The 25,908-nt window shown below is 41.6% G+C and overlaps 1 pseudogene; it reads left to right on the forward strand.

Annotated features, from left to right (window-relative positions):
- The first annotated feature begins 2,409 nt into the window (after window positions 1–2,409).
- On the forward strand, window positions 2,410–17,134 carry LOC129624951 (prostaglandin F synthase 1-like; annotated as a pseudogene).
- The last annotated feature ends 8,774 nt before the right edge of the window (window positions 17,135–25,908 follow it).

The following is a 25,908-nucleotide window of genomic DNA, read 5'->3' on the forward strand; positions in this document are numbered from 1 at the left end:
TGAAAAGCAGAGACATTACTTTGCCAACAAAGGTCCATCTAGTCAAGGCTATGGTTTTTCCAGTGGTCATGTATGGATGTGAGAGTTGGACTGTGAAGAAAGCTGAGCGCCGAAGAATTGATGGATTTGAACTGTGATATTGGAGAAGACTCTTTAGAGTCCCTTGGACTGCAAGGAGATCCAACCAGTCCATTCTAAAGGAGGTCAGCCCTAGGTGCTCATTGGAAGGACTGATGCTAAAGCTGAAACTCCAATACTTTGGCCACCTCATGCAAAGAGTTGACTCATTGGAAAAGACCCTGATACTGGGAGGGATTGGGGGCTGGAGGAGAAGGGGATGACAGAGGATGAGATGGCTGGATGGCATCACTGACTCGATGGACATGAATTTGGGTGAGCTCTGGGAGTTGGTTATGGACAGGGAGGCCTGGTGTGCTGCAATTCATGGGATTGGAAGGAGTCAGACATGACTGAGCAGCTGAACTGAACTGATAACTATTAATCAGATAGCGAGGAACCTGAGCTTCCAGGATTGCAAACTGTATACTTGAACAGTTCATTATTTAACTCTAAACATTCCTATGTGATTTTGCATAGATGTTTAGGAGTTTGGCTGCCAGTAACTCAAAATAGGCCTTGGACACTCTCCTCTGACACTCATACTTTGCTCACAGACCTAAATATTATTCTGAGAAGATCCAAACACTTTTTGGGCTTATTGCCACCATAATGGGCATTTTTGCCATCACCACCACGGCAGCAGTGGTGGAATAGCTCTCCATCAGATAGTACAAACTACTACTTTTGTGCAGGAATGGCATAAAAATGCCAGTTCCACTTGCAGAGCCCAAACTCGTATAGATGAGGAGATTAACAACAGGTTGGTGGATTTAGAAAATGCAGTGCTACTCTTAGGAGTACAAAATCTTAAATTACAAATACATCTAAAGTGTGACTAGAATGTTGTTACTTTCTCTGTAACCCCCCAGGAATATAACCAATCTGAAAACTCCTGGGAAAATATTAGATGGCACTTGCGGGGCTATATGGCTGACAACCTCACTCTACATATTAAAAAGCTACAAGTGAAAATCATTGGCATACAGCATGCTTCTCTTAGACTATTACCAGGTACAGATACACTTCTAGGAATAAAGAGGGCCTTAACTCACTGAGTCCACTTGAGTGGATCAAAGGTATTGGATGTGGTCTCATTGGAACACTAGCAATGTTTTGCTGTTTCACTATAATCTTCTTTTTAGTTCTTAGATGCATGCAAAAAGCCCTCTGAAAACTAATGAAGAAAGAAGTTGCGAGATTAGCATATTTTCTGCTACAAAAACAAAAAGCAGGATATGCAGGGTTTAATAGTCAGCACCCTGTTGCTCTGCTAAGCCATGAGAAAATCACCATGGGAAAAGAATAAAAGCAAAATATAGCAATACAGCATAACCCCAATAAAAGTACATTAGGTTGATTACTTGGGGTCGTCATATCGTGGTAAGCTAAGGGAAAACATAGTGTGGACCTTAGGATGCTGGGTGAATGCAAGTTCAGAACGTGGGTTGTGCACACACCAAGATGTTTTCCCAAGGCATATGCGGGTCTATGACCTCTAGCTAGGTGATAGTCCTTGTACAAGGAAGATGGTTTAAAGTAATCAATAAAATGGTAGACGTGACAGGGGACACAGGAGGCTGACTTCATTGTAGTATAATAGATGCTTTCTGCTTGCCAAGACACTAAATAAAAGTGATGTGGCTCTGAGGAACAGGGCTCTTGATCCAAGAGGTCTTGAACCTCCCCATCCCATCTTTAAAACTTTCATTCTGTCTAGTTTCTTTTTCCCATACTGTGCGTTGACCACTTTGGATCCCTACCTTACTGCGCTGGCTGCAGCAACCATAGGTGTATAAAGCAAAATAATTTTATTGTTGGGAAATTTAAGAAGGCAAATTTAGTTTCATTTCACATTTGGATTCTTTATTTTAGGATTACATTTAGGAAAATTGTTAATAATCATCATTTTTCAATTGTGTGATTAGTGTGTCTTTCTGTACAATGACATAGTTGTTTCAATTGATGTTTGATCAAAAGTGGGCTTCATAATTAGAAAAATGAAATGACTGATATGTGGAGGTTTCTGTGTAACATTTGGTCAATAATTGTTTGGTACATTTCATCATTATATAACTTAAGTTATTCTGAAAAAAAAAAAAAAAAAAAAAAAAGGCAATGTAACCGGCTTCAATTCTCTTCTTACTCTATGGGCACTGGTTTAATTCTTCTCCTCCTGCAATGTATCTGCTAATACTGGACAGTCAGCTGGGGCATTAACTTCCTGTTATTTATAACCAGTGGAGGTGGAAGGAAAGACCAGAGTCTGCTTATTCAGAGGCGAAACAGGCAATGGATCCCAAAGGCCAGAGAGTGAAGCTTAATGACAGCCACTTCATTCCTGTCCTGGGATTTGGCACCGCTGTACCTCCAGAGGTATAAGTACTGGTATGGGCTTGAGATATAAATAGTAGTGGATGTAACATGAGTGGAAGGGACTTGGGCTGTCAAGCACAGAGCTCCTGTGTGGCTCTGGGAGGGTCACATGGTTCCACAATCAGGATAGAACTATGTCCTGTGAAAGAGGAGGGAGCATGCCATCTTCACTTTGCATCAGGGTTTGAGGCTGTGCTCACCTGCAGATTACTCTGAGATTCCCCCCAGTTTCTGTCTCTTTCCCAGCTTGGCAGAAGAGGCGAGACTTGGCTGTCAAGATCACTGACTGTCAGCTGCTTTGCTTTGAGGGCAATTGAAATGGCCGGGTTTCTCTGTGTATTTCATTAGTTCCAGAACTCTTACCTCCTTCAAAAAAGATGTGACCCAGAGAAGTATTTGAGGTGGAAGGTTTTAAGGATGAGGTGAATAGGAACTAATGGGAGAGAATTGCTTTTCTACCGTGGGGTGCCTGGTAGGTGCCAGGCAAGACACTCTGGCTCTGTTTTGTCTTGTACTTCGGTTGCTCCTTGGAAACTTCTTCTAATGGAAAATATAGTGTCATTTGAAGGGATAAGCTACCATCTTACAGGCCAGGTTGTGTAATGTATCCTTGGGTGTTGTAATGTCTTTTTATTAAAGTGTAGTTTTCAGTGCTTGGGACGAAAAGGGACTAGCGGACAAGTCTCTAGACCTGAAGCCAGAAAGTTTGCTGTCCATCTTGTCTTTAGAGAATGTAGTTGTGACAAGTTCTGATCCTGAAACTTTGCATCTCACTTTTTTCATTTGGAAAACAGAAGGAAATATTCAGAAGCATTTTGGAAAGAGAAGACAGGACTTTGTAGTTCAAAGTATGGTGAGGGGAGTAATGTGTCAAGGCTAGTACTGAAGCTCACTGGTCCATTCCTCAGCACATTCCCTGAATGCCTGAGCATTTAAGAAAGACCAGGACTGAACCCAACAGAGGGTGGTTACAACAGTTATCTACCTCCTTGAAATAGGAAAGATTCTGACACATGAAAAAGATATGGGGTATTATTCAGCATTTAAAACAAAGTTAATCCTGTCATTTGAAACCACACAGGTGAACCGGGAGAACTTCAGCTAAGTGAATTAAACCAGAAATAAAAAGACAAATACTACATGATCTCTTTGTAGGTGGAATCTAAAATAGTAGAATTTATAGAAACAGAAATGATGACCAGAAGCTGAGACAAATCTGGGAAAAATGGAAAGGTGTTGGTCAAGAGTCCAGACCTTCAGTTACAAGATGAATACATTGGAGACATGATGTATAGCACCACAACCATAGTTAAAAATAATGGGTGATACCCTGAGATTTTGTAGAGACTAGATCTTAATCCTTCTTACAAACACCCCCTAAAGTAAGGTATGTGAAGAGATGGATCCTCTAACTAGCTTGATTTTTGTGATCATTAACAATGGATCCTTATATGAGAACATCACTTTGTACACCTTGAATAGATACAGTTTATATTTGGTATATTCCACATAGCTTCATTGGTAGACAGTGGTCTTAGAAGCTTTCACCTTGCTTCTTGATGCTTTTTGTTATTGTTCAGTCACTAAGTCATGTCCAACTCTGTGATCCTATGGATTGTAACAGGCCAGGCTCCCTGTCTCTATCTCCTATAGTTTACTGTTTTTACCGTGTACCTTATACCTTCGTTGATTTTGTGTCACCTATCTTGTAGTATAAATCATATTCATGACTACAACTTTACGCTGAGACCTTTGGGTTCTTCTAGCAAATCACTTAACCTGGAGGTGGTCTTGGGGTCCTTCAATGCCAGTGATCGACCATGGATCATTTGGGATGTAAGGACTGCTACTCCTAAGTCGCTTCAGTCGTGTCCTACTCTGTGCGACCCCATAGACGGCAGCCCACCAGGCTCTCCCGTCCTTGGGATTCTCCAGGCAAGAACACTGGAGTGGGTTGCCATTTCCTTCTCCAATGCATGAAAGTGAAAAGTGAAAAGTGAAAGTGAAGTCACGCAGTCGTGTATGACTCTTCGCGACCCCATGGACTACAGCCTACCAGGCTCCTCCGTCCATGGGATTTTCCAGGCAAGAGTACTGGAGTGGGGTGCAATTGCCTTCTCCGGATGTAAGGATTACTGGGTATCTATTTATTTATTATTTTTTTTTGTACTTTCATCTCACTTTATTAATTTTTAAAATAAATTTATTCATTTTAATTGGAGGCTAATTATAATATTGTAGTATTTTTTTTGCCATACATTTACATGAATCAGCTATGGGTGCATATGTGTCCCCCATCCTGAACCTCCCTCCCCATCCTATCCCTCTGAGTCATCCCAGTGCACCAGCCTCGAGCACCCTGTCCCATGGATTGAACCTGGACTGGAGATCCATTTCACATATGATACTATACATATTTCAATGCCATTCTCCCAAATCATCCCACCCTCTCCCTCTCCCACAGAGTCCAAAAGACTGTTCTATACATCTGTGTCTCTTTTGCTGTCTCGCATACAGGGTTATCATTACCATCTTTCTAAATTCTATATATATGCGTTAGTATACTGTATTTGGAGAAGGCGATGGCACCCCACTCCAGTACTCTTGCCTAGAAAATCCCATGGACGGAGGAGCCTGGTAGGCTGCAGTCCGGGGTGGGGGTGGGGGGGGGGTTGGGAAGAGTCGGACATGACTGAGTGACTTCACTTTCACTTTTCACTTTCATGTATTGGAGAAGGAAATGGCAACCCACTCCAGTGTTCTTGCCTGGAGAATTCCAGGGATGGGGAGCCTGGTGGGCTGCCATCTATGGGGTCGCACAGAGTCGGACACCGAAGCGACTTAGCAGCAGCAGCAGCATACTGTATTGGTGTTTTTCTTTCTGGCTTACTTCACTCTGTATAATAGGCTCCAATTTCATCCACCTCATTAGAACTGATTCAAATGTATTCTCCTTAATGGCTAATATTCCATTGTGTATATGTACCACAGCTTTCTTATCCATTCATCTGCTGATGGACATCTAGGTTGCTTCCATGTCCTGGCTATTAGAAACAGTGCTGCAATGAACACTGGGGTACAGGTGTCTTTCAATTCTGGTTTCCTCGGTGTGTATGCCCAGCAGTGGGATTGCTGGGTCATATGGCAGTTCCATTTCCAGTTTTTTAAGGAATCTCCACACTGTTCTCCATAGTGGTTGTACTAGTTTGCATTCCCACCAACAGTGTAAGAGAGTTCCCTTTTCTCCACACCCTCTCCAGCATTTATTGCTTGTAGACTTTTGGATAGCAGCCATTCTGACTGGCATGAAATGGTACCTCGTTGTGGTTTTGATTTGCATTTCTCTGATAATGAGTGATGTTGAGCATCTTTTCATGTGTTTGTTAGCCATCTGTTCTCCTTGGAGAAATGTCTGTTTAGTTCTTTGGCCCACTTTTTGACTGGCTCTTTTATTTTTCTGGAATTGAGCTGCAGGAGTTGCTTGTATATTTTTGAGATTAATTCTTTGTCAGTTGCTTCATTTTCTGTTATTTTCTCCCATTCTGAAGGCTGTCTTTTCATCTTGCTTATAGTTTCCTTCATTGTTCAAAAGTTTTTAAGTTTAATTAGGTCCCATTTGTTTATTTTTGCTTTTATTTCCATTACTCTGGGAGGTGGATCATAGAGGGTCCTGCTGTGGTTTATGTCTGAGAGTGTTTTGCCTATGGTTTCTTCTATGGGTTTTATAGACTCTGGTCTTACATTTAGATCTTTAATCCATTTTGAGTTTATTTTTGTGTATGGTGTTATAAAGTATTCTAGTTTCATTCTTTTACAAGTGGTTGACCAGTTTTCCCAGCACCACTTGTTAAAGAGATTGTCTTTTTTCCATTGTATAGTCTTGCCTCCTTTGTCAAAGATAAGGTGTCCATAGGTGCATGGATTTATCTCTGGGCTTTCTATTTTGTTCCATTGATCTATATTTCTGTCTTTGTGCCAGTACCATACTGTCTTGATGACTGTAGCTTTGTAGTATAGCCTGAAGTCAGGCAGGTTGATTCCTCCAGTTCCATTCTTCTTTCTTAAGATTGCTTTGGCTATTTGAGGTTTTTTGTATTTCCATACAAATTGTGAAATTATTTGTTCTAGTTCTCTGAAAAATACCATTGGTAGCTTGATAGGGATTGCATTGAATCTATAGATTGCTTTGGGTAGTATAATAATTTTCACTATATTGATTCTTCTGATCCATGAACATGGTATATTTCTTCATCTATTTGTGTCATCTTTGATTTCTTTCATCAGTGTTTTAGAGTTTTCTATACATAGGTCTTTTGTTTCTTTCAGTTCAGTTCAGTTTAGTCACTCAGTCGTGTTCAACTCTTTGTGACCCCATGAATTGCAGCACGCCAGGCCTCCCTGTCCATCACCAACTCCCAGAGTTCACTCAAACTCACGTCCATCGAGTCGGTGATACCATCCAAACATCTCATCCTCTGTCGTCCCCTTTTCCTCCTGCCCCCAATCCCTCCCAGCATCAGAGTCTTTTCCAATGAGTCAACTCTTCACATGAGGTGGCCAAAGTACTGGAGTTTCAGCTTTAGCATCATTCCTTCCAAAGAAATCCCAGGGCTGATGCTGATCTCCTTCAGAATGGACTGGTTGGATCTCCTTGCAGTCCAAGGGACTCTCAAGAGTCTTCTCCAACACCACAGTTCAAAAGCATCAGTTCTTCGGTGCTCAGCCTTCTTCACAGTCCAACTCTCACATCCATACATGACCACAGGAAAAACCATATCCTTGACTAGACGGACCTTTTTTTGGCAAAGTAATGTCTCTGCTTTTGAATATGCTATCTAGGTTGGTCATAACTTTCCTTCCAAGGAGTAAGTGTCTTTTAATTTCATGGCTATAGTCACCATCTGCAGTGATTTGGGAGCCCCCAAAATAAAGTCAGCCACTGTTTCCACTGTTTCCCCATCTATTTGCCATGAGGTGATGGGACCGGATGTCATGATCTTCATTTTCTGAATGTTGAGCTTTAAGCCAACATTTTCACTTTCCTCTTTCACTTTCATCAAGAGGCTCTTTAGTTCTTTTTCACTTTCTGCCCATAAGAATTCCTTACTATCCCCCAAATCCATACCCTAGTTCTATCAGAGTTTTACATGGTCTTGTGTGTGCCTCCACCCTTACTCCCTGGCCCTGGCCCCATATATATCTAGTCCCCCTGTAGCTGTAATGAGCCACTCCAGCTGCTCTTCAGTTCAAGCTCAGAAATAAGTGAAATGGACACCAGTTTCCAGGCGAGCACCAAGTAGGGGAGAATATTGCAGGTAAGGATTTCTGTGATGAGTCTGCTTTGAGGGAAGTAGCAGGGTGCTAAGCCACTGCATTTTACGGATCAAGGTGGCTCTGTTCAAGTAAAGGGGAGAGATGAGTGTGAAAAGAAAAACACACAGAAATATCCTTCCAGTCTTCTGGATCTTCCCTAGTTGTGTGTTCACTTTGTTGCTGTAGATGTTTGTTTGACTCTTTCCCAGAACTCCTATGACGTTTTTCAGGTGCTTTCTCTTTCCATACTTCCCTTCCAAGGGAGACTTCACTCCTCCTAGCTCACTATTTTGCTGACATCACTCTATGTGTTCAATTGAATTTTCCGTCACAACATCCACTTGTACCAGTGCATCATGATTTCCCTTACTCTTCCCAAATTTGTTGCAATTTCAGTTGTTTATAGGTTTTTCTTTTATGAATAATATTTAGCACAATAATAAACTATGTAAAATATGTAATGATTACATAATAAGAGTACTCTAAAAAGTTATGTAACTTAGTACAAGGTATAAACACTCAAGAGTCTGTTTGAACCTGCACATGGTACCCACAAATTATTAATGATTAATGCCAATAAACACTTTGCCAAAATGTCTGGTTTTGGTATCCTTTTCAGAATTTCACCCTAGTCATGTCTGTTAGGGTTTCTCAGGTGGCCCAGTGGTAAGAATTCGCCTGCCAATGTAAGTGAAACAAGAGACTTGGGTTGGATATCTGGATCAGGAAGACACTGTGTTGTAGGAAATGACAACCCACTCCAGTATTCTAACCAGGAAATTCCATGAACTGTGGAGCCGGGCTGGGTACAGTCCATGGGGTTTTAAAAAAGTCAGACATGACTTACTGATTATACCTCCACCACCATAGGTGTGTAAAGCAAAATAATATTGCTGCTGGAAAATTTAAAAAGGCAAATTTGGTTTGTTTCACATTTTCATTCTTTATTAAGAGATTACATTTTGAAAAATGCTTAATAATTAACACTTAATTGTGTGATTAGTGTGTCTTTCTGTACTATGAAGGAGTTGTTTCAGTTGATGTTTGATCAAAAGTGGGCTTCATAATTAGAAAAGTGAATTGACTGATATGTGGAGGTTTCTGTGTAATGTTTGGTCAATAATTGTTTGGCAGATATTATCATTACATAACTTAAGTTTTTTCTGATTAAAAAAAACAATTGTACTTGATTCAATTCTCTTCTTACTCTATGGGCACTGGTTTAATCCTTATCCTCCTCCAATGTATCTGCTAACATTGGACAGTCAGCTGGGGTGTTAATGTCCTGTTATTTATAACCTGTAAAAGCAGAAGAAAAAATCAGTCTGCTTATTCAGATTAGAAACAGGCAATGAATCCCGAAGGCCAGAGAGTGAAGCTAAATGACAGCCACTTCATTCCTGTCCTGGGATTTGGCACCGCTGTTCCTAAAGAGGTAACAGAGGTGGTTTGGGGTTGAGATATAAATAGTAGTGCATGTAACATAATTGGAAGGGACTTGAATTGTCAAGCACTAAGCTCCTGTGTGACTCTGGGAGGGTCATGTGGTTCCACTAACCAGGCTAGAACCATGCCTTGTGAAAGAGGAGAGAGCATCCAATCTTCACTCTGCATCAGGGTCTGAGGCTGTGCTCACCTGCAGATTTCTCTGGGTTCCCCTCCAGTTTCCATCTCTTTCCCAGCTTAGCAGAAGCAGTGAGACTCTGCTGTCCAGAACATTGACTGTCAGCTGCTTCTCTCTGAGGGGGATTGCAATAGCCAGGTTTCTCTGTATATTTTATTAGTTTCAGAACTGCTTCCTCCTTCCAAAAAGACAAGAGAAATATTTGAGATACAAGGTCCTGAAGATGAAATGGCTGAAAACTAATGGGAGAGAATTGCTTTTCTACTATGAGTGTCTGCTTGGTCCCAGGCTAGACACACTGCTGCTGTGTTTTTTGCTATACTTCTGTTTCTGCTTGACTTTTGAGGGGATAAGCTACAGTCTTACAGGCCAGGCTTCATATTGTATTCTTGGGTTTTGTTGTGTCTTTTTATTAAAGTATAGTTTTCATTGCTTGGAAACGAGGGGCTAGTGGACAAATCTCTAGACTGGGAGCCAGAAAGTTTTCTGTCCATCTGGTCTTTAGAATATTCAGCTGTGACAAGGGGCTGCTACTGCTACTGCTAAGTCACTTCAGTCGTGTCCGACTCTGTGTGACCCCGTAGATGGCAGCCCACCAGGCTCCCCCGTCCCTGGATTCTTCAGGCAAGAACACTGGAGTGGGTTGCCATTTCCTTCTCCAATGCATGAAAGTGAAAAGTGAAAGTGAAGTCGCTCAGTCGTATCCAACTCTTAGCAGCCCCATGGACTGCAGCCCACCAGACTCCTCCGTCCATGGGATTTTCCAGGCAAGAGTACCAGAGTGGGGTGCCATTGCCTTCTCCGGACAAGGGGCTGACTTGTCATTAAACTTTGTGTCTCATTTCTTCATCTATAAAACAGAGGGAAATATTCAGAGACCCTTTCAAGACAGAAGACAGGGCTTGTTTCCTTGTAGTGCAAAGTGGGATGAGGGGAGGGAAGGGACCAGGCTATACTGAAGCTCACTGGTTCAGTCCTCGGTACAGTCCCAAATAACTGAGTATTTAAGAAAAACCAGGACCCAACAGAGGGAAGTTAGACCAATTATCTAGTTCCTTGAAACAGGAAAGATTCTGAATCACATAAAAAGAAATCGAGTATTATGCAGTATTAAAAACAAAGTTAATCCTACCATTTGCAACCACACAGATCAACCTGGAGAACATTAAGTTAAATAAGAGAAGCCAGAAATAGAAAGACAAATACTTCATGATCTCTATATGGGTGAAATCTAAAAAAGTGAAACTCACAGAAGAAGAGAGTAGAGGAATGGTGACCAGAAGCTGAGGACAAGGCTGGGAAAAAGGAAAAGATGTTGGTCAAAGGGACAGACCTTCAGTTTGAGATGAATAAGTCTTAACCCCTGATGTTCAGCACAGTGACTCCAGTTAATAATAATAGATTCTATCTTGAGATTTGCTAAAAGAGCAGATTTTCAGTGTTGTCACAAACCCCCTCACAAATTAGCTATGTGAAGTGATGGATCTCCTGGTAGCTTGATTGTGATCATCAATAACAGTGGGTAATTATAAGCAGTACTTACACTACTTTACCACTAGTGCCACCTGGTGCTGGTTGTAAAGAACCTACCTGCCAATGCAGGAGATATAAGAGGTTAAGGGTTCAATCCCTGGGTTGGGAAGAACCCTGGAGGAGGGCATGGCTATCCACTCCTGGATTTTTGCCTGGAGAATCCCTTGAACAGAGGAGCCTGGTGGGCTATGGTTGCCATAGGGTGGCAAAGAGTTGGACATGACTGAAGCAACTTAGCATGCATGCACTTATATGACAATATCACTTTGTATACCTTGACTGGTCATTAAACTTTGTGTCTCATTTAGTAGTGTATTCTGTGTGGCTTCACTGGTAGCCAGAAGTCCTAGAAGTTTTCACCTTGTTTCTTGATGCTTTTACCATACATCTTATACCTTTGTCAATTTCGCTTCAGACATCTCACAGTATAAATCCTATCCATGGGTTCTAACAGCAAATCATTGAACCTGGAGGTGGCCTTTGGGTCCTCTGATCAACCACTGATTGCCTGAGGTTGATGAGTTCCTGGGTGTCCTTTTAATTGGTGACCAGGAACATTCAGGAAACTGTCATGGGTTCATCACACGCACACAGAACTACCCAAAGAAAAGTTGAATCTTGGGAAGATCAAAGCTTGTGCTTTAACAATCTTTTAACCCATGTGAATATGTAAGTACTACCTTTGTTGCTCATGTATGTTCTAAGAGCGAAGCTCTGGAGGCAACCAAATTCGCTATAGAGGTTGGGTTCTGCCATATTGACTGTGCTTGTGTATAGCAAAATGAAGAGCAGGTTGGCCAAGCCATTCGAAGCAAGAGTGCAGATGGCACTGTGAAGAGAGAAGACATTTTCTATACTTCAAAGGTGCTGTGTGTGTGTTTTGTGTGTGCACATGTGGGCAACTGATTGTGCCCAGGTGACTATTGTATAATAAGATCATTGTTTGGTGAAGAGTTGTTTGGTGACCCATGTTTATTGTTACATTCCTGCTGCTGCTGCTGCTGCTGCTAAGTCGCTTCAGTCGTGTCTGACTCTGTGCGACCCCATAGACGGTAGCCCATCAGGCTCCTCTGTCCATGGGATTCTCCAGGCAAGAACACTGGAGTAGGTTGCCATTTCCTTCTCCAATGCATGAAAGTGAAAATTGAAAGTGAAGTCACTCAGTTGTGTCCGACTCTTTGCGACCCCCTGGACTGCAGCCCACCAGACTCCTCCGTCCATGCGATTTTCTAGGCAAGAGTACTGGAGTGGGGTGCCATCACCTTCTCTGTGTTACGTTCCAAAAGTATTGCAATTCCCTGGTGGTCCAATGGTTAAGACTCAGTGCTTTATTGCCATGAGTCCAGATTCAATCCTTGGTCAGTGAAGTAATATTCCAAAAGCCATGTGTAAGCAACCGCCACCCCCCCCAAAAAAATTTCCTAAAGTATTATTAACACAGCTTCCATTCTTTAATCTCTGCAGCTTTGGTGCACTTTCCTTTGACCAGATTTGGTCCGACCAGCCTTGGAAAAGTCACTGAAAGATCTTCAACTGGACTATGTTGATCTCTATCTCATTCATTTCCCAGTGGCCATGAAGGTTGGAAATTTGTGTAATCACTTCTATAGTACTTCTTTTTTCAGAATGTGTATCAACTTGCATGCATTGTTGAATTAAAGATTTGTCTTAGTAGGTTGTAGCAAGGGTTTCACTAGAGTAGAATCCCCTTAATAATCATTCATTATCATCTTTTTACTGATTTTCTTTGAATCCGTTACAGGCCTCCCAGAGAAAGGAGTTAAAGAATCTCTCAGTGTCTGCCTCAAAAATTTGAGGAAATAGAAATAGACAGGTTCTGCATAGTCCTGAATATGACTCCCGAGTCTCTAGGGATTTCATGAAACAAGAGTTTGGTGCAGACATAATGAGCAATGACACAATCTTATATCAAATATGATTTCTTATCCCCTTTCATCCTTTCGAGTTGAGCAAATTTGGTGGGTGCCCCATCTGGGTGCTAAAACTAGCAGACATCATAGGGACTTGGGAAACCTTACCTACACTGTTGCTTGTCTCTGTGATGAAGTTTGTAGACTGCATGTAGACTTTAAGAACTGTATTATTATGCTGTATTATTATGTAGACAGGAGTTTCCTGGCAGTCCAGTAGTTACGACTCCATGCTTTCACTGCTGAGGCAAGTTGAGTTGAGAGAAGGAGTTCAATCCATGTTTGGGGAATTAAGATCCCACAAACCTGAGGGAAAAAACAAACAAACAAACAAACCCCACAATGAAACCACAACAAAAAAAAACTGTGTTATGTAGAACTCTTGATTTTAAGTTACAGAAATCTACTCAAGCCATCCTATGCAAAATAGCTTAGAGGATTATGTAGATGGGAAGTCCAACTCATGGATAGATTTAAGGATTTGCTGTACTCTTCAGAAATGTCTATTTTTTCTATCTCTTATCATGACATTGGAGGCTTTCCCAGTGGCTCATCAGTAAAGAATCTGCCTGCAATGCAGGAGCTGCAGGAGATGTGGGTTTGATCTCTGGATTAGGAAGATCCCTTGGAGGAGAGTCTGGCAACCCACTCCAGTATTCTTGCCTGGAGAATCCCATAGACAGAGGAGCCTGGTGGGCTACAGTCCATGGGGACACAAAGAGTCAGAAATGACTGAAGCAATTTAGCACATGCACATAATGACATTACTCATGATTTGCTTTATTTTTACTGAACATTGGCAACATTTTTGACTGGTGGCAAATTTGGTCTTGGGGCAGCTCAAGGCTCATGGTCATGAACGTTTGAGAGCATGTCTGGATCTTCCACATTCCATATCAACCTAATGAGAGCCTTGATGGTTCACATGCCTGCCCTAGGGCATCTGATGCCCAGATGGAAAAGGAAGTCTGATTATCCAATCACATCAAGATTGAAACTTTTATTCTGGAAATTATGTCACATAACTTACTGGTTTTTCCAGCTCAAGAGAAGCACTTCAAAAGAGACAAGTACAAGGAACAGACAAAATCCACAAAAGTCATGGGAATTCCCTTTTAGGACCTAGAAAAACATTTATTACTATATATCTATATCTATATATATATCTATATATATATAAAGTGTAGGAGATTAGAATATGCCTCCCTCCTAAAGACATTGCTTACAACTCCATATATGCAAATACTAGTATCCAGAATATTGTAACCCCTACCTCATGGAGGTTTACTACCTGGTGCCAAGCAGCCAGGCTAAATGTAGAGATATTACTTTGTGACATCTCTAAAATGACTACCTCTATTCCAGCCAGGGGAGGAATTACTTCCAAAAGATGAAAATGGAAAAATTATATTAGACTCAGTGGATCTCTGTCACACATGGAAGGTGAGTCTGGGGAGGAGAAAATCAGGGGAGGAGCCAGGAGAGGGGGAACCTCCTTCATTTCTTCCACCTGTGAGAATGAGCTGTGGACCATCAGACTCAGCAGTTCATGAATCTAAGGGTTGTGATGCTGGGGTTTTGGGGAGGAAACCATTGCTGGAATGCTCACAGAGAGGAACAAAGGAGGAGAATATGGGACACTGAAGACAGGCATCTCTTTCCTTCCATATGATATGTATTCTCAGGGATTTTTCTAAGGAGGAAATGGTAATTGTTGTTTTTGTGTCACAACTTCTTTTTTCCTCTTGATAATCAATGCTAATTCTTGATGGGTGACCCTGTTGACAGATAATTTTTCAACATTTATTTTTGCTCTATTGTCCATTCTAAGTGACTGTGCACCCCCCCTCCCCCCTGCCCCTTCTTCCCTAGGCCCTGGAGAAGTGTAAGGGGGCAGGGCTGACCAAGTCCATCAGGGTGTCCAACTTCAACCACAAGCAGCTAGAGAAGATCCTGAACAAGCCGGGGCTCAAGTACAAGCCCATCTGCAACCAGGTGAGCAGCTTGGCTCCTCTCCCTCCTGCTCTTCACAACCTCCTTCTTGTACTGGAGCCCGATGTCTGTCTGTCCTCCCCTCCTGTTCATCTGACCTTTGTGGACAGAATATTCTAGAGGGCAGAGCCTCTGTATGGATGGAATACTATGAATAGAACCCACAATGGTATCTCTGTTTGATAAAGTCTGGGTGGAAAAGCTGGGGAGGGGGTCCTGCTAAATTGTGGTGGAGACTGAGGAAAGGTAAAGGAGGTGAAGAAGGGTTATACTAGTCACCCAGAACTTAGAGGAAGGTGGTGTTTACCGGAGCCTAAAGGGTGTCCAGAAATGGATGTTGAAAGTGCCTGGGAGGGAACTGTGGACAGGAAGGAGGACCACGAAACATGGCATGGAGTGTGAAGTTAAATCGGATAATATTGGTTTAAAATTTGTGTGGGGTTTGGATGGCTGAATCCTTAGTCTTAGTGTTTCAGCTTTTCTGGGTCTTCAGTACCGAAAATGTGCTGAAAACTAGGAAAGTCACTCAGGTGAAAGTCTGAAGTCAAAGGCTCATGGTGATATTAACAATCAATAAAATATTTACTCAGAAACATTTACTCATATGTAGAGCTCACTTTGTGATTATTCAAGCTTCCAATGGTTCTCTCATCCAAGTCTATCATAAAATTAACTTTTAAGCACGCTTCTCTCAATTTTTATCTTGATGTTGATATTTCAAGTTTACATTTAAGTTGTAGTTTTTCCTTTAGCATTTTTAAAAACTTTTAATTTTCTCTGTTTTATTAATATTACTTTCCCAAATAATCTGACACTCTTCTCTGTTGGCATTCTACAGGTGGAATGTCACCCTTATCTCAACCAGAGTAAACTGTTGGATTTCTGCAAGTCCCATGATATTGTTCTTGTTGCCTATAGTGCTCTGGGATCCCAAAGAGTAAAACGATGGTAATGAACCCTAAGGAAGACAACACGGTGTTTACCTAAAATTCAGTTTTTGATGAAATGGTTTCAATCATACAGGACTCTGTGGTCTGGAGATAACTCTCATAGGCAAGGGGTATAAAGGGGAAGGATGGACTGATTTCTTCTCTTTTATCTTCTCATCATCCAGACAGTTTCTCTACACTGTATTAGCTTGTGTGAAAGAGTTAGTTGCTTGTCGTGTCTGACTCTTTGCGACCTCATAGTCTGTAGCCCCCCAAACTCCACTGTCCATGGGATTTTCCAGGCAAGAATACTGAAGTGGGTAGCCATTCCCTTCCCCAGTGGATCTTTCTGACTCAGGGATCCAACCCAGGTCTCCTGCTTGTAGATTCATCAATTACATTAAAAAGTGTACATAATCTCCCAGTTGAGACCAGAAACTGAAGCTTATGTCATGATTTTGCTTATTAACTTATGAATACATTTCTAAAAATAGATATTCCAAACCTCACTTACCTTATGTCTAAAATTGGGACAATAATATGTAACTCCAAGGTCTATCATGCTAGAAAAAAAATTCAATTTGAACCAATTATGTAAACATCTCTAGGAAAATAATGATGAAATAAATGACTGTCATTCTGGGACTACTCAGTTTTTATCAAAGCCTAAAAAAGTGACATTAAAAAATTTCCTGGTATTTTCCTTCTCCTTCTCTATTCATGGTTTTGATTATCAAAGAAAACAATAACTGAGAAGTAAATAAAAAATTACACGAGTTTGGCAGTCCTGGTCTCAACTCAGTCATGAATCTGAATTACATGTGGAACTTTGTAAACACAGAATGGGAGGTGACCCAGTTGAGGTTCTGCTTCAGTTTGTATTCAACTAAGTCATGGAATTTGTATTTCTAACAAGATCGCAGGTGATACTGATGATGCTGGTCCCTGGAGCACACTTTGAGAAGCACTGGTCTAGAGTGGACCTACTTGGTCTGTTTGAGAAGCCTCCTTAGAAACTGAGAATTTAGCCTCAGCTCCTCAGCATTTCTGAATTTCCTTCCAGGGTGAACAAGAACCACCTGGTTCTCTTGGAGGACCCGGTTTTTTGTGCCATTGCCAAAAAGGACAAGCAGACCCCAGCTCTGGTTGCCCTTCGCTACCAGATACAACGTGGGGTTGTGGTTCTGATCACGAGTTTCAACAAGAAGCGGATCAAAGAGAACATACAGGTGATGATGAGTGGGGCTGTAGGCAGAGTGCTCCTAAGGAATATCCTTCACGAGGGTCATTCTTTGTCCATCTCTCAAGACTTTCCTTGAGTCAAGACAAGTCACCTGTTCTCCCCTGTGCATGAATGCCTTGTGTGTATTCCTGGTAGTTTTCTCCTCCTGATGTGGCAACAGGAAAGGTGGCATGGCTGAAGAGGGTTAACATTGGACAGTGTGTGTGCTCAGTTGCTCAGTCTTGTCTGACTCTGCGACCCCATGGACTGTGGCCTGCCAGGCTGGTCTGTCCATGGGGATTCTTTAGGCAAGAATAACGGAGTGGGTCTCCATGCCCTCCTCCAAGGGATCTTCCCAACCCAGGGATTGAACTGGAGTCTCCTGCATTTCAGGCAGGTTCTTTACCATCTGAGCCAAGGTTGGACAGATAACAGAGATTTATTTCCAGTGTTATTTCTGCAATTTATTCTGTTACCTTGTGCAAATGACATCTTATTTTCTTTGTTCTCAGTTGATGAAACTGTGAATTTTTTAGGCTGTTTGGACTGCTACAACAAAATACCACAGATTGGCTGAGAAAAAAATGGAATTTCTTTCTCACATTTATGAAGCTGAAGTCTTGAGGTCAGGGGGCTTGTGTGGTTGGGTGAGGGCTCTCCTCCAGGTCACAAGCTTCTCCTTGTAATTTAACATGGTAGAGGGGAAAACAGAGTATTTTCCTGAATACTAACAAGGTTGCATCTTCATATATTTAATCTCCATGAGTTTCTGCCTTTGAGAAGCTCCTCTTCAAGACTTTGTCCACTTTAGCTAGGTTGTTTCTATTTAGACTTCTGTGTAGGAGACTGATATTGTCCCCTTAGGGTAGCTGCACAGAAAACTCCCCAATTTCAGAATTTAATGTAGAGATCAGTTATGCTTCTCTTGATTCTGGGGTTTGACAATCAGCCTGCACTCAACTAAGCTGTTGTCCTCTTAGTTGGGCTCTCTTATGCATTTGCAGTTCAGTGCAGAGCAGCTCGGCAGTTCTGCTTTAGCAGGTGGATGTGGCTCTTGTTAGAGGAGCATGCATGCTTCTCTGAATAGTTTTTCATGTATGTTTGGCTAGACTGTTTTCAACTGACTTGGTCTTCATCTCAGCACAGTGCTGTGATCCCAAGTCAGTGATTGGGGAAAAAATCCTCTTCTATCTGGGCTCAGATCTGGCTCAGCACTTCTGGGAAATATCGCTGTTCAGTGCCACAGGTTACAGGTCAGCCCAAGTCAAGGGGAAGGGAAATTGTCCCCTGATCAATTGTTTCCGTGTTTCCATTTAAATTTGGTTCTGTAATCTAGCTGGAACTGATTATCTAAGATAATATGAAAATAGATACATACACCTTTCAGTTCAGTTCAGTTTAGTTGTCACTCAGTCATCTCCGACTCTTTGGGGCCCCATGAATCACAGCACGCCAGGCCTCCCTGTCCATCACCAACTCCTGGAGTTCACCCAAACCCATGTCCATCGAGTCGGTGATGCCATCCAGCCATCTCATCCTCTGTCATCCCCTTCTCCTCCTGCCCCCGATCCCTCCCAGCATCAGGGTCTTTTCCCATGAGTCAACTCTTCGGATGAGGTGGCCAAAGTATTGGAGTTTCAGCTTCAGCATCAGTCCTTCCAATGAACACCCAGGACTGATCTCCTTTAGAATGGACTGGTTGGATCTCCTTGCAGTCCAAGGGACTCTCAAGAGTCTTCTCCAACACCACAGTTCAAAAGCATCAATTCTTCGGCACTCAGCTTTCTTCACAGTCCAACTCTCACATCCATACATGACTGCTGGAAAAACCATATCCTTGACTAGATGGACCTTTGTTGGCAAAGTAATGTCTCTGCTTTTGAATATGCAATCTAGGTTGGTCATAACTTTCCTTCCAAGGAGTAAGTGTTTTTTAATTTCATGGCTGCAATCACCATCTGCCATGATTTTGGATTCCAGAAAAATAAAGTCTGAAGCTGTTTCCACTGTTTCCCCATCTATTTCCCATGAAGTGATGGGACCAGATGCCATGATCTTCGTTTTCTGAATGTTGAGCTTTAAGCCAACTTTTTCACTCTCCTTTTTCACTTTCATCAAGAGGCTTTTAGCTCTTCTTCACTCTCTGCCATAAGGGTGGTGTCATCTGCATATCTGAGGTTATTGATATTTCTCCCAGCAATCTTGATTCCAGCTTGTGCTTCTTCCAGCTCAGCTTTTCTCATGATGTACTCTGCATATAAGTTAAATAAGCAGGGAATTGGTGATGGACAGAGAGGCATGGTGTGCTGCAATTCATGGGGTTGCAAAGAGTTGGACATGACTGAGCGACTGAACTGAACTGAAAGTAAGAAAATAATGATCCCACTTTGTGCTGTGTGATTATTGAGGTGTACGTGGTATCTCTTCAACAGATGAGAAATTCCTAAAGGAGACACCCTGTATTTTTTGGGGTTCTCAGTATCTGCTTATCCATGGATGTGTGAAAAAGAGTAGTTAATTTGTTCACTGTGATTCTTCTCCTCATCTGTGGAGAGAAGTTCCACCTGTGTCTGGAATGATGCTCACAGTTAGTCCTATGTCTTGTGCTGTTGTATAAATTGTAAGCTGAGTCAAACTACCTATCATTGTGGAGTGAATATTATATGTGAATGTTGGGACTGGACGTGCATGTGCCATGTGCACATGGAGCAGGTATCTGCAGGTGTGCTTGTCAAGGGAGAAGGAGGGGCCTGCTTGTAGATTTAGTTTTAGACCATCTTGACCACATTCACAGAACAATGTTCTCTATGACAACATGCTGATTTAAGAAATGAATCCTTCTCCTCTTTCATTGGTGTTGGTCACCCAGATTATCCATTCTCTGAAGAATATTGACTCTCAGCTCTTACCGTGGTTCTTTGAGAATGTCTTGCTTCTAGGGCAGTGGAGAAGATTTTTATACTTTGTGAAGGTGCTTAAATGAAGTCTCTGAAATTTTGAAAGCTTGCTTTTCCTTTTAAAACATTTAACACTTTATGAAACAATAAAGACTTCAAAGTAAGAATACTTCTATTTTTCTGATGATTAAGGTAATACATACAAATTACAGAAAACTAGGAAATAGAAGGCTAAGGATAAAAAATAAAAATTAGCTGTGGCTAAACATTTTAATAATACTTTGGTGCACTTTCCTATGGAGAAGGCAATGGCACCTCACTCCAGTACTCTTGCCTGGAAAATCCCATGGATGGAGAAACCTGGTGGGCTGCAGTCCATGGGGTCGATAGGAGTCGGACACAACTGAGCGACTTCACTTTGACTTTTCACTTTCATGCATTGAAGGAGGAAATGGCAACCCACTCCAGTGTTCTTGCGTGGAGAATCCCATGGACAGAGGAGCCTGATGGGCTACCATCTATGGGGTTGCACAGAGTCAGACACGACTGAAGCAACTTAGCAGCAGCAGCAGCAGCACTTTCCTATACAAATGTGAGTTTTTATTTACAAAGAGAAGGAATCTTCAATCTACAGGATGTATACTTATTTTTTTAACTTAGCATAATTATCTTGGTAAGCTAAAAATACCATTTACAAATCCAGCATTATATTTTGCTTACTATAAGGCAGCAAATCTTATTCACTTAATTACTTAATTGTCTGCCTAGAAATTGTTTTATCAATAGATATTAATAAAAATGAGACATTCTTGAGTTGATAGTCTAGTGGAGGCTGAGCCTGTGAACAAAATCAGGAGTATTTAGCTGTTAGAAATGGGCAAGGCCCTGTAGGAGATATTTCTACACAATCTCTCCTGTTTCTGTACAGCTGTTGGGCAGAGGAGCCAACTACACTTTATCCCACACAACTTCTCATTTGTACAAGAAAGAGCCTTGAAACACAGAAATAGAGCTCCCTGCATTTCTCTGGAACAGAAAATTCTAGTCAAGGAAGTATGAGTATTCATGTAATATTTAAGGGCCAGCAAGTCAGCTGATGTGGGTGGAGTTTAGTGAGGTGGAGAGAAGGCCAGAGAGCCAGTGGGGCCAGGGGGCTTGTGTCATGTCGATTTTTGAAAGGACTTTATTCTGAGAGAAATGGAGAATTACATTTTGGGTTTTGAGCATAGTAGTTACATGAGCTGATGTTTTTTGAAAAGTCACTGTAGAGGAACAAGATGGCAGATGAGTAGGTGGATGGGGAGTACATCTCTCTCTTCAGATACAACAGGAATACACCTTCAGACACAGAAGTGCATACAGAACACCAGCTGAGAGCAGACAGGAGGACTGGATCAGCGGAAAAGAATATAAGGAACTAGGGGGAAAAACTGGAGTGTTAGTAGGACTGAACCTGCCCTCAGCGCGTGGGGGAACTGAAGCAGGGGTCCAATCCCTACAGCAGGGCAGTTGTCTGAGTCAAAGGAGAAACATTTAAGGCTGAGTGTGAAACAGTTGATCTGTGGCAGCCTGAATAGAATGAGAATCAGACAGTTTTTGCCGCAGACATACACACCCCGGACAGGGATGCAAGTCCCCTAGAAGACGCAGTGGCTGGGAGCTGGAGCTTAGGGATTGTGGAGCAATCCCAGGGCAAGAGTTGCTGTGGAGAGACGGATGAGGAGATGTGAGGGAAGAGACTGTGGTGGGAAATGCCTGTGGAGGAAAGCCAGGCAGACATGGTAGCAAGGAGATACTGCTGAGTCATGCGTAGGGGATGGAGCCATCACCATAGTCTCACTCCCCACACACCAGCATGCACAGCTGAACAATAGAGAGGCTGACCCATCAAGCACCTGAGGCAGAGACCTACAGAGGAGGACCCCACCCAGAGTGCCCCTTTAAGTGCCTGATTGCTGATCTACAGAGTAGGACCCCAGCCCGGGGCAGGAAGTGGTGCACTGGGAGGGGGGCCTTCTATGTGTCTGATGCATGGAACAACAGAGAAGGACCCCAGGCAAGGGAGCCCTCTAAGTGCCTGAACGGTGGAGCTATGGGCAAAGACTAGCCGAAGAGGCCTTCTGATCGTCAGGTACCAGAGGCTTGAAAAAAGACTCTGATAGGGCCAATACTCCAGTGGCTGAGGCAGTCCGTATCCCTGCACAGTTGACGCCACCATGGTCCCCACAACCCAAGCAGCTCTGTCACCTTCATGCTCAACCCTCACTGGGGCAGAGCTGTCACAGGCAAAAAAAAGTCTTGTGTCTATGCATATGGGGTCCCTTTGGTCATGTCCAACTCTTTGTGACCCAGTGGACTGTGGCCTGCCAGGCTTTTCTATCAGGGGGTTCTCCAGGCAAGAATACTGGAGTGTATTGGACAATACTGATTGCCATACCCTTCTAGAGCACTCTATTTTCTGATACCCTAGCTGCCAACTCTCCTGAGTACCTGGTGCTGCCAGAACCCCTGCGACCCAAGCAGTTGCACTACCTCCACACCTGGCCCTCTCTGGGACAAACCCAATTCCTACAGGGCAGCCTCAGGCGCAAATCCCAGTGGACGACCCACATGCGGAGGTTGAAATAAAACCACAATTGAAACCCAGGGGCAGTGTGGCTAAGGAAAAGACCCAAAATCTTCTCACCAGCTGTATAAGCTGCAGATTAAGTCCACGCAATCAACTACTCAGACTCTGTGTCTATGGAATATATAAAAGGACATTGAGAGCTCCCACAAAAGAAAACACACTAGCTCTGATAGCTGAGGACATTGGAGGCAAGCACACACAGGAGTAGGAACAGATTAGAATCTGAACTGCCCCCACAGCAGGTCCAGAGACTGGCACAGTGTTGGGGGGGCATCCTAGGGAGGTGAGGTGGACTGTGACTCAAAGTGAAGGAAAGGATCCTGATAGCAGTGACTCAAGAAAAACATTTATTATCCTTATGTTTTGACTTGTTCTGTGGTTTCTTTTGGATTTTTTTTTCCTCCCCTCCATTCCTGTCGTAGTTGTTGATTTTATTGGCACTATGAAATCTAATTAAGCTTTTGAGTTTTTTTTTTTTTTTCCAATCTCACTCTTTATTGTTGTTATAAACCTCTGCCTCTATGTTGGGCTTTTTCAGTTCTTTTCAGTTTTCCTTTTTTTTTTTTTTTTCCTCTTCCCTTTTTTGTTTTTTCTTTTTAATTTTAATTTTTTAAAACCTTCCTTTGTTTGCTTTTCCTACTGTTCTTTTCCCCTTGCAGTTAAACTTTAATGTATATAAATCTTCTTCATCTATATCTATTTAACTTTGCATATCTATTCTTTCTTTCTTTTCTTTCTTTCCTTTCCTCTCAACATATTTGTTAGTTTTGTTTTCATTGCTTTATTCCCCACTTGGCACCTTGCTTTAGTTTAGTTTTCCAGTTTGTGCTTTTGTTAGTTTTGTTTTTAACTGGTAGATATAATTTTTTGTTTCCTTTGTTCGCTGGGTCAATTGATCATACTTTTTTTGTTGGACTCTCTTGATTTTGCTTATGGATGTATGTGTATATGTGTATAGTCCATCATTTTAATTATTATTTGCCTGATTTTGTAACTCCCATTTGTCTGGAGTTCATCTTTGGTTTCTCATTTTTGGGTATGTGCTTTAATCTCACTTAATGCCATAACAAACCACTTGTGGAATCTTTGTTCCTGACCAGAGATCAAGCCCTGAGCCTTTGGCATGGAAGTACTGATCCAAGACCCTAGACTACCAGAGAACTAACCCTAGGGAGTATCAAATAGTGATAACTCCCACAAAGGAAACCACTTGAATACAAGGCTTGGCATCACCCAACCACCAGTAGCACTCTGTGCAGGACACCTCATCCAAACAACAAATGAAACAAAAATACAAACCTAATCATCAGCAAACAGGATTACCACCTCACTCAGCCTTGCCCATCAGAGGAAAAATAAACAAACAACAAAAAAACAGCATAAATCTCACCCTATATGAAGATTACACAAACCACTGCACCAACCTTGGAGGGGTGGGGTAGGCAGAAACCAAAAGGAAGAAAGAATTCAACCTTGAAGTCTGGGAAAAGGAAACCTCAAGAACAGTAAGTTAAAAAAAAAAAGAAAAGAATGAAAAGGCAGAGAAACACTGCACCAATGAAGGAACAAACTTTCACAGAAGTCCAAATAAATGAAGAGGAAATAGGCAAACTACCTAATAAGGAATTCAGAATAATGATAGTAAAGATGATTAAAAAAACCTTGAAAACAGAATGGAGAAAATGCCCAAATCAATTAATAAAGACATAGAAGAATTAAAGAATAAACATATAGAGACAAACAACACAATTACTGGAATTAAAAATACTATAGAAAGAATCAATAGCAGAATATATGAAGCAGAAGAACGAATCAGTGAGCTGGAAGATAAAATGGTGGAAATAACTCCTGAAGAGCAGAATAAAGTAAAAAGAATGAAAAGAACTGAGGATAGTCTCAGAGACCTCTGGGACAATATCAAAAGCACCAACATACAAATTATAGTGGTCCAAGAAGAAGAAAAGAGAAAGAAAGGGTATGAGAAAATTTTGAAGAGATTATAGTTGAAAATTTCCCCAGCATGGGAAAGGAAATAGTCCAAGAGGCACAAAGAGTCCCATACACAGGATAAACCCAAGGAGAAACACATCAAGACACATACTAATCAAACTAACAAAGATTAAACACAAAGAAAGTATATTAAAAGCAGCAAGGGAAAAGAAACAAGTAACATAAAGGGAAACCCCATACGTTTAACAGCTGATCCTGCAGCAGAAACTCTGAAGGCCAGAAGGGAAGGGCAGAATATTTTTAAAGTACTGAAAGGGAAAAATCTACAACTAAGATTGCTCTATGTGGAAAGGATCTCATTCAAAATTGATGGAGAAATCAAAAGCTTTTTAGACAAGCAAAAGTTAAGAGAATTCAGTACCACCAAACCAGCTTTACAACAAATGTTAAAGGGACTTACATAGTCAAGAAATATAAGAGAAGAAAAAGATCTACAAAATCAAACCCTAACAATTAAGAAAATGGCAATAGGAACATATATATCAATAATTACTTTATGTGTAAATGGATTAAATGCTCCACCAAAAGACACAGATTGACTGGTGGGATACAAAAACAAGACCCACATATATGCTGTCTACAGGAAACTCACTTCAGACCTCAAGACACATATAGACTGAAAGTGAAAGGATGGCAAAATATATTCCATGCAAATGGAAAGCAAATGCAAGCTGGAGTAGCAATCCTCACATTAGACAAAATAGACCTTAAAATAAAGAATATTTCAAGAGATAAGGAAGGACACTACATAATGATCAAGGGATCAATCCAAGAAGAAGACATAACAATTGTAAATATCTATGCACCCAGCATAGGAGCACCTCAGTACATAAGACAAACAGTAACAGACATAAAAGGAGAAATTGACAGTAACACAATAATAGTAGGAGACTTTAACACCCCACTCACACCAATGGACAGATCATCAAAACAGAAAATTAATAAGGAAGCACGAGTCTCAAATGATACATTAGATGAGACGGATCTCATTGATATCTTCAGGATATTCCATATAAATGCAGAAGAATACACCTTCTTCTCAAGTGCACATGAAACATTTTCCAAGATAGACCACATCTTGGGTCACAAGTCACATCTCAGTAAGTTTAAGAAAATTGAAATCATATCAAGAATCTTTTTGGACCACACACTATGAGACTAGATATCAATTACAAGTAAAAACTGTAAGAAACACAAACACATGGAAATTAAATAATACATTTCTAAATAACCAACAGAACTGAAGAAATCAAAAGGGAAATCAACAGATTTCTAGAAACAAATGACAATGAAAACATGACAACTCAAAACCTATGGGATGCAGCAAGAGCAGTT

The sequence above is a fragment of the Bubalus kerabau genome, chromosome 13, assembly GCF_029407905.1.
Source record: "Bubalus kerabau isolate K-KA32 ecotype Philippines breed swamp buffalo chromosome 13, PCC_UOA_SB_1v2, whole genome shotgun sequence".
Classification (NCBI taxonomy): domain Eukaryota; kingdom Metazoa; phylum Chordata; class Mammalia; order Artiodactyla; family Bovidae; genus Bubalus; species Bubalus kerabau.